A 9,888-nucleotide genomic window follows, 5' to 3' on the forward strand; every position below is an offset into this window, starting at 1 on the left:
GTGTATGCCTGTGTGGCTGGGGTGCTAGACTACTTGCTTTGGGGCCCAACACCTATTTTAGGAAAGTAATTTTGGCACTTAGTAGCCTAAATCTCATTATCTTTCAATGCAGCTTAAGTTCCTAAGTCCCTTAGCTGCCTCTGAACATCTTATACTTTGTCATGGTACAGCATTCTTGGGAAGCTTAGAGGCTAGCAGGAAGCCTTTTGGTTGTAGGATTTTTGGCAGGGAATTTTCCACATTCTGCTCACACGTTAATTGCTAAGGGAGGAAGTGGCAACCTATGTCTGGGACCAGGTGCACAAGTGAAAAGGACTCCGAGTGCTGCTGGCTTTCCCATCCCTGGGTACGTGGGTGCAGGATGTGGCTAGAACCACATGGTAGCATACATTTTTATCCCTGGATCTGAGGAGGAGCTAGATGAAGGATCTAAGTACAAGGAAGAGCTACTTAATTCCCTATGCTGCTCCTAAGGTGGAGCGGCAATATGTAAGCCTGTTATTAAGCCTTGCCAACAATTCAGTCAACCCCACATATCTCCAGCAGCCTGAGCCAGAGGACTGACAAGCATCCACGGCTCCCACATAAGGCAATGGTGTTCCAGCTGTTCAGTGCCTGCACGATTGGATCCTCCAGTCTGATGAAAAGAAGGAATCAAATCTTAATACAGCAGTATCTGATGATTCCCCACTATCACAGCCTTCCCCCCACGTGCCCCCTAGGCATAAAACTTCCACTGACTTTAGAGTGTTTGATACCAAGGGAATTAATAACCAATCAGCAAGAGGACAGTCTGGATTGATCTTAGTGCTATCCGGTAGGAGGTGTATTTGGTCCAAGCTTGTATATTTTATAAAGAAAAAAATGAGATGTGCATGTGTTGGATTAACCCAGAGGCACAGTGCAGCTGTGTTTAGAGCTTTCATTTGGCAGGAGGCCTTACCCATAGCTGCAATGGCCCTGCCCCAGTCGCGTTTTCTCCCAGTGGAAACAGTGCTGCTGTTTCCTAAGGAAACAAGTCCTCCTCTCAGTACTAGCTACATCACCTTTTTCTTCCACTGCAGAATTTCCAAAACATTCAGTGACTTTCTTCAGCAATCGGAGACAGAGAGAAAGCCTACAGGGCCCGTTCATCCAAACTTAAATCTTACGCAGACAGTTTACTGCAGTCCGTTTAAAAACATGATTCTTCTGGATTATTGTCATTGCTGTGGGCAGCTTTCAACACTGGAGGGCAAGAGGAATAACAACTTTACTTTAACTGCTTTTCCACTGGACTATATAGTTCAGAGGACAATTTTGATAAAGAAGCCAGTAACAGGTTTGAATTCTCAGAGCAATCAGTCTCCTAAATGGAAGAAAATATGAGTAACCGAGAGACTGAAGAACAGTCAAGTTCTTGCATTTTAAATGCTGGCTTAGTTCAGGTTTCTCACCACCATTAATTATTTTCAGAGTTGTTTTGAATGAAAAAAAATGCACACATATATGGCAAGAGTACCAGGCTCTCAGTGCTTTTAACAAAGCATTGTTGCTAATCATCATTGTAATTTTGCATTAAAGCTTTGTCAAGGTACTCTTAATAAAGGAGTATTTTGGATGATTCAGTGCACAAAGTCGTGAAGAAGTATAAATATTAAAATTGATGTCAGCTTGCAAAGTAGCCACCAAGAGGATCATCATTTTAATTACACATTTTAAAAAGCAAAGCTAAATGAGATGTTGACTGTCATGAAATTTAGCTTGAGGGGAAGAATTTCTCAAAGATCAGTGTTTTCCCCTTAAATTGTCAGGCAGTTTATGGAGATACATTGGGAAAACTGCAAAATTACAAATGCAGAGTGATTTGTAAGAAACATTTCAACTAGATTTTTTTTGAACTGGGGGGTTGATGTTTTGTTTATCACCATGCTCTACCTGCACCATGTGATAGCAGAAGTCTTTCTGGTATTTTATCATATTGCATTGTATAATATTGTATCATATCATATTATTATTACTATATTTCCTTGCACAACCCCTCCTCCCATCCAAATAAGCCACACACCTTATTTTGGGAAGGCAGAATGAAAAAGACATTTTTTTTTCCAGAGTTAAGGACATAAAGAACAAAGTATAGTTTTCATCGTATTCATCCTTCCTTTCCTAATCAGGCAAAAGCTACAATATTAATTTGTACAGCTGAATTGTCACCAGCTTTTGGCTACTCAGTCAAAAACTGAAACTGTAGCTGCTGCTGAAGACCGGGCTCCATGGGTAGATCTAGGATTTTGAAAAAAAGCCAAAACAATCTGCTGGGCTTTTCCTTAGGATGAGATTGTCTAGGAGCAGTTAGCTCAAATTGATGAGCAAAGGGTAGCTTGATTAATGGCCATTAAAAAGGAAAGGAGGTTGTTACCACCTGTGGAGTGAAGAGCAATTAGCCAGAATCGGGTAGATTATAATGGTGTGGGGCAAAGCATCCACACCAGAAGACAGGAGAGCAATCCAGGTTGACCTGCACAGGCTCAGCGAATGGGTGGATGAGAACCTGATGGTGTTTAACACTGAAAAATGGAAGGTTCTCCACCTTGGGAAGAAAAACCTGCAGCATCCTTATAGGCTCAGCAGTGCTACGCTGGCTAGTGCTACAGAAGAAAGAGACTTGGGGGTCATCATTGACCACAAGATGAACATGAGCCTGCAATGCGATACTGCAGCTAGTAAAGCTACCAAAACGCTGGCTTGCATCCATAGATGCTTCTCAAGCAAATCCCGGGACGTCATTCTCCCCTTGTACTCAGCCTTGGTGAGGCCGCAGCTGGAGTACTGCGTCCAGTTTTGGGCTCCACAATTCAAAAAGGATGTGGAGAAACTTGAGAGAGTCCAGAGAAGAGCCACGCACATGATCAGAGGTCAGGAAACCAGACCTTACAATGACAGGCTGAGAGCCATGGGGCTCTTTAGCCTGGAAAAGCGCAGGCTTAGGGGTGATCTGATGGCCACCTACAAGTTTATCAGGGGTGACCACCAGTATCTGGGGGAACATTTGTACACCAGAGCGCCCTAAGGGATGATGAGGTCGAACGGTTATAAACTACTGCGAGACCTTTTCAGACTGGACATAAGGAAGAATCTCTTTACTGTCTGAGCCCCCAAGGTCTGGAACAGCCTGCCATCGGAGGAGGTTCAAGCACCTACATTGAACACCTTCAAGAGCAAATTGGATGCTTATCTTGCTGGGATCTTATGACCCCAGCTGACTTCCTGCCCTTCGGGCGGGGGGCTGGACTCGATGATCTTCTGAGGTCCCTTCCAGCCCTAATGTCTATGAAATCTATGAAATCTATAATGAGCCATGAAGTCAATTAACTCCCTGAATAGAAATGTCACTGCTGCTGATGGGCAGTCAGTTTTAAATTGTGGTTGGAGCAGGAATCAAAGCAGGATACGACTACACCACTGAATCCCCTGTCCTTGCTACACTCTGCTCCTCCGTCCATGCAGCTGCCTGAAGGAAGAGAAGGAAGAGCAGCAGCAGTCATTTTACTGAATTTCTGTGTTTCTATTCTGAGCACTATAATCAGCTTTCCCTTTTAAGACATGCATCTCAATTTTGGAAGGCTAATTTTTTGGCAAAACAGTATGTGTGTGGTATATGAGTAAATACGGTACATTGCAGCATGTTGCTTAGCTCAGACATAGAACTTTTCATTTGTAAATCTCAAAGTGCTTTGTAAGGGATGGCAAACTATTATAATGGGCTTCCCTCCTCCATTGGATAAGCTGCATATAGGCCTGATTTATCTACACTGAGGGAATGGGAAATGGAAATAAAGCAGTCTCGTCTTGCGGGCTTCCATTTATCACCAATTCTTGGAGAAGCAAGTTCTGTGTTAGGGTTCTGATGGCATGGACAAGTTAGTTGCAATTTAGATAACATTGTCTGCCCTCCTCCTTTCAGAGGTCATTGATGCCATTACCACCATTTTACAAATGGAGAAACCAAGGTACAAGAGATCAAGGGATTTCTCCACAGCCATGTATCACATCAGTGGAAGAAAAGATCAAGAGGAGAGACTAGGTATTTTAAGGAGGTGTAAGCTTTGGTCAGTGGGTCTCCCTTTCCTTTTTCATGTCCTTGTGATGAGGTATTTAGAAGAATTCACAGATTTGTTGGAATCTGATAGGCTGAGCTGTGAGCACTTCTGCTTTGGCCTTGGTCAGTGGGCAGGTGCACAGCGAATGAGGAGCAGGAGGCATGTTGCAAAGAAGAAATAGGGCTCAAAGGGATAATAATGTGACTAGGAGGAATAGCTTGTCTAGGGATACTAGGCTAAGAAGGGGATTCTGCGTGTGGGCACTGAGGGAACATACTGCTCTAGGGCTTTTACCTGAGGGGAATGGGATAACCAACATCACAAAATCATGTGGCATGATAAAGGGACTGTAATAGAGAGCAACTCCATGGGTCTTGCTACGGTGCCCTTTGCACTAGTGTGAATGCTGATCACTGAAGGACCCACAAGGGGAAATTATAGTCTGTGGATCTTGTAAGCCACTCTCAACCTTTCTGGATAAGGTGGGCTTGAAACCAAAGTCTAAATCTAACTTGTAACAACCAACAGCAACAGAATAATAGTAATCCCTCACAGAAAGAGGGGCATTCTCATTTTAGTCCTGGTCCAAAGCTCACTGAAATCCATGGAAGCTTTTCCATGTACAGCCTCCCTTTCTCCTCCCTCCCCAACAACTTTTCTGTCCTTCCCATTGAGAAAGGAGCTCCAAAGAAGGCATGGCCAAATATAAGGTTCGGTCTTGGCCTGTAGGAGAAGTGTGCACTAGTCTTGCAATGCAGGTTTAGGTCTCTGGGGCACCTAGTTTGGAGCAAAATTTGGAGAAATTCCAAATTTGGAGAAATTCCATTGATCTTCCCCGTGCACTAAATGGCAAAGCAGAGAGCTGTGTTTTGTGACAACTTCCTAAAACTGAGGAATGGGCACTCTACACTTCTAGTCTCAAAATGTTTAACAATGAAGAGAAAGAAGATTCTTACTTACAATCACTCATAAACTGACAAGTGCCTAGAAATAAAGCCTTTCTTTTGAAGTTGAATGAAGAGCAAATGAATAATACTCCCTGGTACTCTCATTTAAAATATGCCATTGTCTTGAAAGCTCAACTATAACGTTTAATAATTCAGTACATTTTAACTGGTAATTTAATAATACGTAATTTATAAATCATAATGCATTCTCCCTAATGGAAAACAAAACAGCTCATCCTTCAACATATACCCAAGTCAAGATGGAACTAATTACAGGTCATGTTAGATCATGTTGCCTTCTTGCTTTCTTGTTTTAAACCATTTACCTACATTGGTGGGGTTTGTGTGCCTGGCTTTTTGTGAAACTAGTGCTACGTGAAACACAGGAGCTGTATTTCCTCACTGTTTTTAAGAAGACCCTTGCAAGAAAAGCACAACTCTGCCAACTGTTCAAAAGCATTCTTGATTCACAGAGCTTCGTTTCCCACCTCCTCCCTCCCTGTGGAGATCAAGAGGAGACAGTGCCGAAGTTCCACGTTAGCTACTGAGCAGAGCTACTTGCATGCCCGCCAAGTTCAGAGATTTCTGCTCTTTTCCTCATTTCCTCCTATGAGAGAGCACTGCCGGGAACCATGATGGAGGCAGAACTCTTTTCCTCTTGTGGAACCAGGAACTCTCCATGGAAGAGAAGAGTATTAAAAGAGTATGACCTATGGATGGGAGAGGAAGCCTTGCTCCTACCAGGGTGATTTATTGTCAGACTGCCAAGAATGTATTCAGGGGGAGGCTTCTGTGTGTCTTTTTCTCACAAGTATATAACAGAGTCTGTATCCTGCAGCTGCAGAGAATTAGCCGCCCTTGCTTCTTCTCCCGTGGCCATGTAAAATAAAGCGCTGTTAGCCAGGTAGTGATTCTGCTGTGATTTCCACATCAGAAGGAGCTAAAATAATAGCAGAGCATTTGAAAGGTTTAAAACAAATACAATTCCCAGATGAAAGTCAATCACTCCTGAAAACAAAACTAGGGAAAATACAGGTGATTTCTTCTTGTATCATGAAAATAAAGTTGCCTATGAAACCCAGATTCTGGTTTCTGAAAAATATCAACATGTTGAGATTTATTTTCATTCCACATTAGGATAAATAGTAGTCCTTTCAAAATCTTTCATGAAAGGTAGCCGTGTGTGTGTAGTGAAAATAGATACTTTTCTCTATGTTTCTTTGTTCCTTGTTTTAGTATTAACCCCTGCATGCTGTAACTTTCCACCCACATGGTACAGGATAGCCCACTATGTATGTCTTATAGGATGCTCAGGTTTTGGTTTGAAATGACCAATCAAAATGTAACACGTCAACTGAAAAAAAATGCTAGCTCAATAAAAGCCACATGCGCTCTTTGTTTAGGGTCGACACTGATCTGAGCAACAAGCTCCTCTGTCGGCCTGCTTGCAAGCAATAAAATAGAGTTGGATCCAGCCTGAAAGTGTGACTCTCTTCTAGAGGTGAATTGGACTAGCCTCCAGGGGATAAAATCAGCAATTTATGCAACAAGTGTGAGTGCATGAACCAGAAAGAGACAGAGGAAGTGCTACAAGGACACCCTGAAAGCATACCTTAAGAAGGGTGGCATTAACCCTACAAATTGGGAAGTGCTGGGCTGGTAACAGGTCTCAGTGGTGCTACACCATACATCAAGCGACAGCCCACTTTGAAGAGAACCATCTTGCTTAGGAAGCCGGGAAATGGCAGAGGAGGAAGGAAAGTGCACACCATCCTGGCCAACAGTTGTGCCCCCCCACCCGGCACCACTTGTTATATCTGTGGAAAAACTTGCAGAGCACAAATTGGACTCCTCAGACACCTTAAAACACACAGTAATCTCCTTCACCTCCCTGGCAGACATCATCCTTGTATTGAGGGATAGCCAGTTGGGGGTGAGGGGCGTGAAACAGAGAGAGAGAGAGAGAGAGAGAGAGAGAGAGAGAGGGGAGCTGATTTCTGTTCCTCCTGCACTGAATACTCAATAGCCCAGCGGCCAGGGCTTATCTGGGATACCTATAGTTACTTGCTGCCATGTCTAGGGAGGCAGGCTCATCTTTGTCTTCATCTTCCTGCTCCTACTTGCACACACCAAACTCAGAAATGCGGCCTGTACTGTCTCAAGCATACCAAAACGGTGGTCTTGAGAGTGATGTGGGGAGCTGCCTTGGAAACAGCTTCACAGCTACATTTCTAGGTGTGCCATGTAGGATTTGGAGGGTGAGCTGTGCATAAGACAGACATTTCCCAGGAGTACCAGTGCATGCATATTCTGAGAGATCTAGTCTGAAGTCTTTGCTCTGGCTGGTTCATCCCACCCAAGTGCACTAACCATGCAGTATTTGGCATTCTATGGCTGGGAGACTTTTTCTTCTCTGGCCAACAAGAAATGGCATCCTGGACCTGAGAAACCTTTGTCTATAAAAAAAAAGAATTATAGACAAGTTCAAGGGAAGTTCAACATCTCACAACTAACATTTTTCTGATGAAAAAATGCTGCACCAATTAATCTAAAAAGCACCCTCAGCCCCTGGCATCTCCATAGAGAGACCAAAATCTGAAAGGGGCCAGACTCTCCTTATACATCCTTATATGTCCTTCAGAAATAATTTAATACGTGGTAGGAGGCAGTAGAAATAAGTTTGTACTTTCCCAACATTATGTGACTGCTCTGTGGATTTAGAGTGGAAGTCTGTCTCCACAGTTGTCAAACTGGCCAGCTGGCATTACAAAAGGATTTAAAAAAGAAAACAAACCCAAACCCCATCAGTAAGACAAAAGAAAAAGAAAACCATAGGAACTCTTTATGATATAGCAGTAGCATCAACCACCTAGAAATTGCCAAAGCACACAGAGGGTATCAGCCACAAATAAACAGGAATCAAGAATTGCAATGGTGGGCCATATCTTACTTGGAGGAATTTGTCAGGCTTCTGATAGCAGCCTCCTTAATTTAGGTGACTGACTTGAATACTGAATACATTCTAAAAATTATACGAGATGTAAAACAGTCTTCCAGAGTGAAAACTGTCAGTCATGGAAATAATTAATGAAGCTTTTGTATAAATGAAAGGTTAATAAAGCAAGTTAAGCATTACCTTAAGATATAATTTGTGCATTCTAAACTCTGATAATTACATAATTGGAACATATAATATTCCTTGTCACTGCTAGACTATTTTCTGTGATTTTCTGGTTATGTGCTTAAAACTTTATTATTATTATTATTATTTTACTGTGGACTCATTTTCAGCTTAGGAAATTAGAAGGGAAGAACAGACAATGAAACTGTTGTTAAATGGCCAAATATCTGATTTAATACCATTTTCTTTGCAGAACAGAGGCCATTTGTTCAACCCAGGCACAATCATTTAATTTAACAACATAATAAACATTTAGAAAAGCATTAATATTTGATTACAAAGTGGTATTTTTATACCAGTGCCACTTCTTTTTAAAACTTATTGGCCTTAAAAATATAGATTAAACATCTAGGGGACAAAGTGCACTCCAGACATGCACCAGTTTAACCTTTCTGGGATTTTTTAATACAAATTCATTACTCTTAAGAAGAGATGAGCTAATGGCCATTATTCTAGGCCAAGTCTTGGCTTGTGATAGTTAAGGAGGGGATCAAAAAGGTGTCTTTAAAAGCTAAGGATGCAGAGCTGGTATTTTACTTGATAAAGATTTCACTTTTTCTTTAAAAAAAAAAAAAGGTGGAAAGTTTTCCATTTGCAAGTTTCCAGTGAAAACTGAGGGTTGCAGAGAAAGCAGACATTTTTCACCCAAAATTGTTTGCAACCAGCCTTAGAAAGCTGTGAAACAAAAGATGACCGCAAGTATCTCTCTTCAATGCATATTCTGAATTGCATCCTAAAATGTGATTCATGGGCTTGAGTTCAAAGACCTGGTCTAAACGTGAAGTAAAATATCAGACAAGGCTGTGATCTTTTTTTTCCCCTTTTTACCAGTACAAACAGGAGTGTAGGTACAGTTACAATGCTATAATTTATATTAGAATGCTTATTTCCTGTTGCATACGAAATACTTATACTGATACAAGCCCTACTTTAATTATACCAGTACTGTTAAAGTACTTTTGTCATTTAGACAAGATAGGATGTGATAATTTCAACACTCTCACTTGAGAAAAGGAAGAGGAAACTCTAATAATCACCTATTTACACCTAGGGCTCATAAAGGGACAATACAGGAACTAATAACCTAGGGGACCTAGCTCACTTTCATTGGAGAGCTTTAAAACTAGTTTTTGCAAGTTGAGTCAGAGATTGCCATAGACAAATGAGGGCAGAGCAGGGGCACACAGGAAGGGTATCAGGATGACCTGAGCTAGCAAGGAGAACATGAATTTATTTTGATCTGTTAAGAGAAACAACTTATCTGACTTAGCCTCTAGTGATGTATATGCTTAGATGAGCACAAATGTGTGTGTAGGGTGTTTGCTGTTTTAACATACTACTTTATATTTAATGAGTACTGAGCCCAATCCCAATATTATCTTTTGGAGCTATTCCGCTTTCATATATATATATATATATATATATATATATAAAGGGCTTAGTCTGTCTGTCTATGCATCTGTCTGTGTGTCTGTCTACCCATACTGCTGTCCCGAGCCACCTTGAGCAGCTCCCAGGATCTCTCACCCTCCATGCAGTGCCTCCTGCACCAAGCTCCCAGCCTTATGCTGGGGGCTGCGAACCTGAGCCACCCAACGGCCTCCAAAGATCCTGCTCCGTGCACCGGCCTGTGCACCGTGTCTCTGGCCACACACCAGAGGTTACAGACCCAAGCCACCTC

The sequence above is a fragment of the Gavialis gangeticus genome, unplaced genomic scaffold (genome assembly GCF_001723915.1).
Source record: "Gavialis gangeticus isolate Ggan-Ray unplaced genomic scaffold, GavGan_comp1, whole genome shotgun sequence".
Taxonomy (NCBI): Eukaryota; Metazoa; Chordata; order Crocodylia; family Gavialidae; genus Gavialis; species Gavialis gangeticus.